Source organism: Engraulis encrasicolus, chromosome 17 (genome assembly GCF_034702125.1).
Source record: "Engraulis encrasicolus isolate BLACKSEA-1 chromosome 17, IST_EnEncr_1.0, whole genome shotgun sequence".
In the NCBI taxonomy this organism is placed as follows: Eukaryota; Metazoa; Chordata; class Actinopteri; order Clupeiformes; family Engraulidae; genus Engraulis; species Engraulis encrasicolus.
Genome location: NC_085873.1, coordinates 42986764 through 42997973, shown reverse-complemented (window position 1 = coordinate 42997973; position 11210 = coordinate 42986764). Strand labels below are relative to the sequence as shown.

General features: G+C 42.4%; 1 long non-coding RNA gene across 1 annotated transcript; it reads left to right on the top strand.

Annotated features, from left to right (window-relative positions):
• The first annotated feature begins 8389 nt into the window (after positions 1-8389).
• LOC134467499 (uncharacterized) lies at positions 8390-10235 on the top strand. The gene is made up of 3 exons (XR_010038579.1): positions 8390-8627; positions 9333-9434; positions 9587-10235. It is a non-coding gene; the product is annotated as an uncharacterized LOC134467499 (long non-coding RNA).
• The last annotated feature ends 975 nt before the right edge of the window (positions 10236-11210 follow it).

The following is an 11210-nucleotide window of genomic DNA, read 5'->3' as shown; positions in this document are numbered from 1 at the left end:
AGTGACAAACAAAAAGGGAAATGAACACAGAATAGTTGCTTTGACTTTTCAACTGCGTGTTGAGGATTTAAAACCATAATGAATTAGTCAGCGAGTTTGTCAGTGCCAAAACGCCGCCTAGCCTAATAAAAAAGTTAAACATGGCAGACTGGCGTTACATGACAGTAGCCCAAGATGTGCAATGTTAGGCACGCAAACTCATTTATAGTTAAAATGTTAAAGGGACACTGTGTGAGTTTTTTAGTTGTTTATTTCCAGAATTCATGCTGCTCATTCACTAATGTTATCTTTTTCATGAATACTTACCACCAGCATCAAATTCTAAGTATTCATTATGACTGGAAAAATTGCACTTTTCATACATGAAAAGGGGGATCTTCTCCATGGTCCGCCATTTTGAATTTCCAAAAATAGCCATTTTTAGCTGCAAAAATGACTCTACTTGGACCATACTAGAAAATATTTGTTTATTACTTAGTAAACTTTCATGTAAAGATTAAATTTGGCAATAGGCAGCCCAGTTTCAATGAGCAGTATAGTCGCAGTACCTTTTTTGACCATTTCCTGCACAGTGTCCCTTTAAAGATAGCAAATGACAGTTGGTTGTTGTTGGTCGCCTGTTGTTATGGGTTACGTGGCGCTATTCCGACATGTCGCTATTCCGACGTTAATGTCTATTGTCGGAATACCGACACGTTTTCCACCGTCCGCCGCTATTCCTACATCCCTAACGTTAACCCTAACCCTAATAGCGGCATGTCGGAATAGCGCTATGTCGGAATAGTGATTGCCCCCCGTTGTTACGCTATGCAGCTACTTTGTATCACTAGCCTAGAGTGTGAAGACATTGTAGCGACAGAGGGCACAAATGTAGCGATGTAACAGATGATGCAGCCTGTAACAATCGGATGGCTACTTTGGACTGTGGTGCAGGCAATGTAGCCACGTTTGCATACGGTGGCATGGGAAACAGACTAGTATTAAACATGGAGACTGTCAGAATCTTTTGGGACTTTTGAAATACCATAACTCTGTCAAGTGTCAACTGACATTAGCAACAGTTTTGCAACATGCCAGCTTTAACGGTAGAGCTCTAGCTAAGGCTGCCAGCCAGATTACCCAAAGGATAGATACACAGTAGGCTACACACGCACACACGACACATTCATCACATAATTGGTTTAGGTTAATTACTGGTACAGTAGGCCTACAACCAGACAGTCGCGATGATGGCACTGAGTCAGGCTTCAAATGCAACTTCGCCACAAATCCACTATGGAACTGGCCAAAGTTGGTGTAGTCACTCTCGTCGAAGTGCAGTGTACATACACACATAACTGTTAGCCATTTCGTTTTCATAAGTGGGTCTTTTGGTAACATATGTAATTGTCCAATTTTGTTCGAACAAAGTTCACACATCCGTAGACGTTCAGCCACATTTCTTCGAAAAAAAATAACGATTAATTATGGAATACAGAAGATAGAATCTGACTCATAAGGTGCCGTTTCCACGTAGCTGGATATTTTTATATGTGGATATTTTTTTCTCCTGCTTGTATTGGTTTTGGCCTTCCGTTTCCACGTAGCAGATATTTAAAAATCCAGGTGCAGGAGAAAAAAATATCCTGTTTAGGGGTCTGAAACGCATTTGTTACAATGGAGGATTTTTTTTATCCACATGTTGCGTTTACACCTAGCAGGAGAAAAAAATACCCTGCTAAAAAAATATCCTGCTACGTGGAAACAGCACCATAGATACACATCTATGATCTGACTCATCGTGAGTGGGCGTGGTTAAGCGGCCGTGGTAGTCAGGGTGACGTCTTTTTTTTTTTTTTTTCATAAACTGTAACATTCAAACGAAGTGAAAAAAATGTTTTCACATTCACAGGACCAGGAAAACACATTATGAACTGATAGAACACACAATAATGCAAGAAGGTGAAAAAAATGGGCATGGCCTCTTTAACAGTATGTAACTTCAGTGTGAAAATAATTAATGATGCAAATAGCTTGCATTTGGAAACAATAACAACAACAAAAAGTTTAAAACTTCAACTTGAGGCAGGTGATGTTGTGCAGAAATACTGCAGTTTTATGAGCAAAACACACGTTTGGCAAGATGTTCACGCCCCACCACAAGAGCCAAGCTTGGCTTAAGCGCTGCCTTCACCATCATAAAAGACTGATCACAAGGCTATTTCCCCCGATAACATCTCACAACTTCCATAGAGAATTATTGATTGCCTGGTTGAGTGGATGGTGTGCATGGTGGATTGGCTGATGGTGGGATTTCCCGGTTATAGCGGCCACCCCATAGAGGTAGAAAATAACACTAGAGAGGACCCCGCCCCCCTTTTACGGCAATCTGTAGCGGCCATTATCTGTAGGTAGATCAGAGAAATGGAAATTAACGGAGAACGAGGCTCACCTCTGTCAAAAATGGCTTAATCATGTGAAAATGTCCATCAACACACTATACAAGGACAATAGTTGAAGTGTGTTGCTAACTAAGTGCATAAAATACATTATTTGATTTTTAAATGTATTTTATCGACTCATATGATTTCAGTAGATATGTAGCCTGACATTTCAAATCTGGTCTTTGATTAAAGTTTTACTTTATATTTACACAGTTTTAGTTAATTTCTTGACAGGGGTGGGCGTGTTCTCCATTGACTTGCATTGCCTGAAAGTACCTACACTACCTACGGAAGTTGGGAAGCTCCAGCTGCCATTTCCCAGTGCTGTCGCAAATTGCTGTGTCCTCTAGTGTTATTTTCTACCTCTATGGGCCACCCGCTCTGTCCATCGCTAAATTGAACCATCTTATGGCATGCTGGTGGATGTCGATATCGTTGGCCCCCTGGCCCACACGATTTTTCCTCACTGCTCCTGTATTCAGGCATACCAAAAGCACATAAAAAAAAATGAACAGGAAAAAATTAACAGAAAATATGAGACTGTGACACTCAATTTCATTTTTTTTTTGCTTGAACAAATAAATAGTAACGCATAGTTACAGATTGGTGACAGACTTACTTTTGCATTTTATTAAATAATACCATTTCTGAATGTAAAAGACAATGGTTATTTCAGATAGATTACAAATATAAATACCAGGTTGTGCTTTTTGTGGTTGTTGGCTGTATCCTTGAGCCACTCTTCAAACGTGTCTAACTCCTCCAATGACACCAGGGGGAAGGTCACCAGTGTTGCCAGATTGGGCTGTTTCCCGCCCAATTGGGCTGCTTAGGATGGCCGTGTGCGGGTAAAAATGGCATTTATCAGAAAAACACGCCAAATGTTTGCCATAGAAATCAATACAATTGGGCGGGATTTTGTGCTTCTAGGCGGGTTTTGAGCATTTTTTGGGCTGGAAATCATCAGCCTCATCTGGCAACCCTGAAGGTCACGTCTTCCATGTCTTCGGGTGGTGTCTCAGCAGCTGCAGCCTGCCACATCATCAGAGTTCAACATCAACATTTGTGAGAGCTGATTCATCTGCTGTTTGAGATATTCCACCACCGTCAGCATGTAGTAGTTCGCAGCTACAAAAACAACACATCTTCTTTCTTCATTCTTGGCTACCTCAGAGAGGTACCTTGGCTACCTGAGGCTCAGATAGCTGAATGCAGGCATTTTCTGCCTCTCATCAAACCAAGCTTAACAGTAATAAACAGATGAGCCATGCTGCAGCATACCTATATACCTGTATGGATAGTGTGATATACTGTACTGCAACGCTTACAACAATTTCAGGCCATTTTTCTTTTTCCTGCTTCCCTGCATAAACTGCATGAATATTGTCTATCACAAGAGAGCAGAAAAGATTTGACATTTATTTGTGTGTTTGTGAGCCAGTGTGCGTACTGTGGCACATGAGTGTAGCAGTAATTATGAGAGCTTGAGGGAGAATAGAATAGAATAGCCCATTTTCAGATGTTGTATGTAGTAGAATGCAATTTGAATAAATCACAAATGGTTTCCTGTGGTAGACAAGAATGTGCACAAATGAAACAAAGAAGGGAAAATGCATAATTCATCATTTCTGACCTGTTACACATAGACACATGTGATAAACTCACGAACAACACACACAAATACTACAAAGTAGTTTTACCTTCCTTTCAGAATTACATTATTTTTGCATATTTTTCTGTGAGCATCAGCTCGTTTTGTTCTTGTGGTGGAAGATAAATGAAAAGGAAATAAAGACAGGGGGAAATGGGATATGCTAATGCTACTACACTCAGCAGCATAAATACCCAGGCGAGAGGGTTGTTCTCCTACACCATCATCACTTTACTGCTTTAATTTAATCAGACATGTTTGGGGTTTCTCAGAACCCTGCTTGCCTTCAAATCAATGTAATTCGTCGAAATTGGGCTGAATTTACCGCATTCTGGCGGGTTTTGATAACCTTTGGGTGGGATTTGATCAGACACATCTGGCAACACTGATAACCGCTCTCACTCAACTGCAAATGGCATAGTAGTAGAGTTGTCTTTGGTCTTCAGCTTGCTACATACTTGAGCTCTTTATGAGCCTGCCTTCTTCCTCACTCACTTCCACCAGGCTGACATAATTGCTTAAATGCCATTTAAATTGTGAATGCCTCCTTTCTCCCTGTTAGCCAATTATTCGCTTAAAGTGATACTGTCCCATTTTTGGAAATAAGATCATATTACACATCCCCTTGAGTTAAATAATTGAGTTTTACCTTTCTCCTGTACTTTCAACCGTTCTCTGAGTACGGCAGTGCAAATTTTACCTCCAAGCTAGCAGTTAACATTGGGTGAATCCCATTACACCCCTTAGCCCTACGCCGTTCCCCTTTGCCTCCGTTTTGCGCGTCCATGTGTAGGCGTAGTGGCATCCCGATTCACGTTCAGACAGATGGGTTGGTGTACGGCAAAGGGCTTTCCACCCCTCCGCGCAGAGATTTTCCAACATCACACTCCGTCAACAGAAGGCTTCGACAGGTTTCCCTGAATTCATTGCGAATTCATTTAAAAATTGGTGGCAAGCCACGGCACCCACAACAGCACACAAGTTCAAGTATTTTCGCCGCAACTGACGGTTTTGAAGTGGTAATAATTATTCCATTGTACTAAGTTTAACATTGTCCTAATGTGTGATGGCCCTTTTCTGCGTGAAACGCACATGAAAAACATTGCTACTAACGTCAACCTAATGCATGGAATTAGTGACAGCTGTGCGTGTCATTCCTTGATTGTTGAAGGGATATCCCAATTCGTAGCGGTTGCGTTTACAGCTTCGTTGGAAAGCATGAGGCGCATGGGAAAGGCGTAGGGATAGGAGTAAAGATTAGTAATGGGAAAGGCCCATTGAGTCCTATGACACCAGTTAGCCGCCAACTGGTCTCATTGTAATTGCCCGGAGGGATTTTTATTTCCTCTAAGGTGGAACGATGTATGTGAAGAGACCCTTCACACAATGCGTCACTAATCCAAACGAATATACTTACTCTAAATGATTCCTCTTTTCCACCCTTTTTATCCTTAAATACAACGTTGTGGAGGACGACTTGCCTTGAGTAAACGTGTACCTGATATTTCAAAGGCTCAAGATAACATGGGAATAATACGAAGCACTAAATTGCTAATTTCAGTAAAAATCATTATACTCATTAGCACACCTTTGAGTGGTAATACATGTAATAGGCTTAGCAAGCATGCCCCCCCCCCCCCCAAAAGAGCCAATGCTAGTAGTATGCTTACATGCCGCCATTCCGACACCAATAGGTATTTTGGCCAATTGTTGGGTTGCAGTTACATCCTAATCCCTCAGTCACGGGAGCGCGCAGATTTGAAATGGTGGACTACCTGGGCTTGGAGAAAAAAATATCCACATATAAAAATATCTTGCTACGTGGAAACAGCTCTTTAGTGACTGTCATAACTTTTGGATGTCATTTTCTGTTCGATGTCCCTGGCAACTAAAAACCTCATCTAGCGGCTTTGGTGAATTTAGTGACTTTAAACACTTGTCTTTTATGTGACAAAATCATTGTTATTCAACATATAGCTCTTGTCAAGGTTAAGCAGGCTAACGATTACCCCCTTTTACCAAGTAGACATGTTTTCTTGAGACAAGTGTGTCATGTGCGACGTAATGTCATGACGTCATCTTGCGACTTACGCACCCCAGCATGTTAAAATTTTAAACCAATACCTATGGCAACAATAGTATTCAACATTTAATTACCAAACGTTTTCCATATTAATTAAATGTCACATCAGTGTATAGGCACTGAGAGGTAGACACACACACACAAAAGCTTGCCATAACAGATGTGACTTTCTGGAACAACGGAACGTGTCTAACACCAGCATACGACATACCCAATCAACACATTCTCCTTTGAGCCCAAGTGCAACACACAAAAACAATTACAGAAAGAGATTAATTTCTTCTTTTTATTATTATTCATGGGCCATGTGCCACAAAAGCTGTTTTTTATTGTTGTTGTCGTCGGCATCTCATTCGGCAACAATTATTCCGTGCAGTCATTAATGTGGCAATGTTGTTGAAAGGTGAGTCATTCTTTGCTGCGTAAACTTTGATAATTGGGGTGGGGAATTGAGCTGGCGACTCGCCTCCCTTCCACCCTCAAATGTCACCTTGTTTAAATTCCATCTGCACCAGAGATGCCTTTTAAATGGCATCACTCTAATGGCGAGAATATTTGTGTGTGTGCGTGCGTGCGTGTGTCATTGCATTCACTTAAGCAGCACATGGTGCTTACTTGAAATCGGGGGTTTTATTGCAACATTTTTGAAAGATTTTAATTTCGTTTTTTTCAGACCATGACAGGATAAGCTTGTATTTTTTTGGTTACATCCCATTGGTCCGACAGTCCATAGTCTGACATCCCATTAGAAAGACCATACTCGCCCAAACCTAAAATGTTCTGACAGTATACAATTATTTTAGCATGATACGTTTGTGAATATTCACTGTTAGGTTCACCGAAAAGTAAGAACTATGCCCAAACCAAAACAATTCCTAACCTTAACCGTCAGTAGGCATGTTTTTGTCTGAGAAGACATGCCCACGTGTAGCCTAGCCTACCCTAGTAGCTGCGTGAGGGCCAAAACATACCAAGGCGGAACGGAACGGTCGCAGGACGGACGCGGTCTTTCTGCTTAGTTTTGGCCGGCGTGCTTTTCTCTGCCTTGCACACTGACAGCGTCGGCGTGCGCGGCCAGTCCTGTTCAAAACCCTCCCACAGCTAAAGCTAGCGTGCTACTTTGCCATTCATTTGAATGAGACACGGGCGGTTGCCGGCGTGAAAAATACCCTGGAGTTCTATTTTCCAAATGCAGCGCGGCGCGCAGCCGGCTCCCGCGCCGCTGACGCCCGACTACCGCCGGTTGGTGTGTAAGGACAGATAGGTTTCAATGTATTTTCACAGACGCCGGTAAAAAACGCGGCCGTTCCGCGACGCTTTACCGCCTTGGTGTGTAAAACCCCTGATGCTCCTGTATGGCTTATTGTCTGACTTATGGGCTGTCTGACCAATGGCAGACCCCTTTTTTTCCGCACACCTCAGCTGGCATGTGTGTCAGAGATGGCCCATGGGTCACTCAGCCGACAATTTGGGGGGAAAACCCTCCTGCACACTGGCCATTTTGCTTTCTTTCTTAAATACACGACTGATGTGTTCTCGGTTCTATTCCAAGAATGTTCCTGGAACATACAAGGGTTGGACAAAATTACTGAGACACCTTCTTCTGTCCCCCAAGGGTCTTGCAGGTTTGAGATTAACCATTTACATAGGTTACTGTTTTCATCTCCCTAATGTTCTGTCCCTTTAAATGGCCTGTGCCTCTGCCAGGTATTTCGTTTATCGTTAACATAGCAACCCATAGTTCAGAAGTCAGTTATCAGAAATCAAAACAACTTTCAACTTCCGTCCAGACGTCTCCTCTGTTTTACACCCCCTAGCGAAACACTGTCTGTAAGTAATCTATCTTAATCTGTCTACTTTTCTTATCCTTCTTGATTAACTTTGTCTTAGTGATTTTACCTGCATATTGAAATATTTTTCTTAATACTCATACCCATCTACTTACTTCTCGTAATCGGCCCATTGCTACTATTCTCACCTAATACAAGATTTCTAAAGAAGGCAAAGATATGGACTTCATTTGACATTATATTGAATACTTTTTTGGGTTTTACATTGTATTTTACAATTTTACCTTTCTACCATTAAACTACGGCACCCTGACTGAATGAGTTTAGGCTGGCTGTCCGATCAAGTTTTCGCCAAACACAGGCCAAACACCTGTCATTTTAGTGTGGGAAGTTTCATGGCTCAAGTGGACCAGCCTGTTGCCCAATCGTCATTAATCCCACACAGCAGAGGACTCCGATGCGGAGCCGCGTTCAAGTCACCACATCCGTGTCACTGTCACATTCCTTTGGGTTCCACTTGGTGGATCAGGGTCGCCACCGTGCGCCGCCCCAAATTCTACCGTCAAAACGCGGACCATAATCGCATCCATATCTGATTCACAAACGCGGACGCGCTGTAAAATCTAACGGACGTTGGTACAGTTTTTGTTGGGGCAGACACGACCGAACAGCGCTCTCCAGTAAGTATTGATTTATTTATATTAGGTGATACACAAAGGTGCAAAAAGTATATCTGATGCTTTTATACTATCAATGCTTATTGATATTTCGTAGAATTTTGTTTTATGACTTTAAAAGTGTAAGTTAACCCTGTTGTTTTCAAAACGAGACAGCTAGTTCATTCATTCAAAGACATGGAGAACTACATTGGCTATTGTAGTATTTCCTAAATGCTGTTAAAATATGATGCCATCCGATACATGGAGGAAGTGCAGTTGAATAAAAAATATCTACATTGTGCCCATTTTAACAGCCTTGTTTACGTTAGCTTGCTAGCCAGCTACAAGCAAACCGGTTGACTGAAGCAAACTTGTGTAAAGTTAAACGTAGGTCTAAGTGTTCAAATACTCTTATGAAACGGCTATATTGGTCTGAATTTGGCTCGTGGTACACTTTTACACGGATTGGTGATGCTCTCAATAGGTTTGGCACCAACTGTGTTTTTAACGGTACAAATCCTAAAGCGGTGGCATCATGTTCTCCTCACGTTAACGAAATCCAGGCTAATTATTTATTAGCAATTAATGGCTGGCCATGAACTGCGCCCTCGTCCCATATGCTGTCCATCATTGGTGAATGAATGAAGTAGCTGGGCTCATAGTTTGATACAGATGTCCGTGGTTGGGCTACAAATATCTGAATTTGTCCTTAATCTTGTGCAACAGTAAACAGGTGGAATTACCTCTGGGTCGGACAGGGCTAGCCAGCTGTAATCCACCCTGCTACGGTGATGATGCCCGCCTGCCTCCCGACTTTTACGACCAAGAGTAAGTAGGACATTGTACATCTTATAATATTCAACATCATTACTGTCACGGGATAGAGATGTGAAAGAGCGTTGTCCATTCCATATGCAATGCAATGTCTGATTGTCATCTTACGAAATTTAAATTTAAGTTTAGCTCTGTTGCCTTTTCAGATCGGAGCGCTGATGTGATGTTTCCCCGTCGACTGATGAGGGAAGGAAGAGAAGGCAGCCACGACACGCGATTGTTCAACATGACAGTGAGACAGAAAAATAATGTCAAGATAAATAAAAAATCATGATGAGTGAAGTTCTTCGTCAGGTTGTGTTTTTTTTCGGGTTCTTATTTAAACGGTGTCTAGGCCAGGTCTGTGTTATCTGTAGAATTAAATCTAAATGCTGTTTGAAACGGTTAACTGGTTTAGTGTTCGTTTATTGGGATTATAGCATAATAAGAAAGTAACTTTATGAGCACGGATCCAAAATGGTCCCGGCCCGGAACATCTATGAGTCCGGAATGGGTCCGTAACTGATAAAAAGTAGTGGAACCGTGACGGATGCAATAAGTGGACACGGAATGAGTCCGCATCGGATGTCGCGCCTCCGAACCGGGCTCACTGCGGAGGTACACTTCTGCACGCGGATCCGTTGCGGGTGACAAACGGGTCCATTTTGAGTCCGCACCACGCCTCCGCGTCGGATGATAGGCGGCGTGCAAGTGGACGCCGATACGGCCCCGTTTACCGGATCCGTTCCGGAGGATGACCTCCGGATGGTGGACTCCGGGGCGGATCCATTACGGTGTACTTTTGCTGTGTGGGATTGCACATTGGCACCCTGACTCGCCGTTCCTGACTTTGATGAGTGTGAATGAGTTTAGGCTGGCTGTCCGATCAAGTTTTTGCCAAACACAGGCCAAACACCTGTCATTTTAGTGTGGGAAGTTTCATGGCTCAAGTGGACCAGCCTGTTGCCCAATCGTCATTAATTGCACATTGCACCAGTTAAGTGAAGTGTGATGGTTCAATTAGTAGGGTGAGAGGGCTTTCGCATGGCAAGGCAAGGCAAGGCAGATGTATTTGTATAGCACATTTTCGTACAAAGGCAATTCAAAGTGCTTCACATACAAAAATAATTTAAAAAATACAAATAAAAATGGGAAAGGGCATGATGTAAGTTAAAATAATATATAAATAGAATTTAAAGGTGCATTTGAATAAAAACTAAGACAAGACAAATGTTTAATAAAACCATAAAAAGCTTAAAAATCCCTTAAACCGGAGGCTAGATTAGATTGCCACTGCAGGCCAGTTGGGATGAGATGCATTCTCTGATATTCTTTTTCACGAAGACAATTGCTTACGTTTTCTTGTTATTCAGCTGCAGAAAGTTAGTGCTCATCCAGTTTTTAATATCGTCCACACAGTGTGTGTCCAGTGGGCTGAGGTCATTGGGGGACAGGGAAAAGTAAAGCTGAGTATCAGCAAATCTGATGCTGACTGATCACCTGGCTTAATGGAAGCATGTAGAGATTGAACAACAGAGGGCTTAAAATGGATCCTTGTGGGACACGGCAGTGGAGGGGGGTGGGAGGTGATGTGCAGTTGCCTATGGAGACAAAGAATTGTCTTCCCTCTAAGTATGACTTCAGCCAGTCAATAACTCCACCAGAGAGGCCGACCCAGTGGAGTAAGATGGAATGGTCAACTGTATCAAATGCTGCACTAAGGTCCAAAAGAACTAGCACAGGGACCCACACTGGTCTTTCACATGGACCCACATTCCCGTCCTGCTTCCT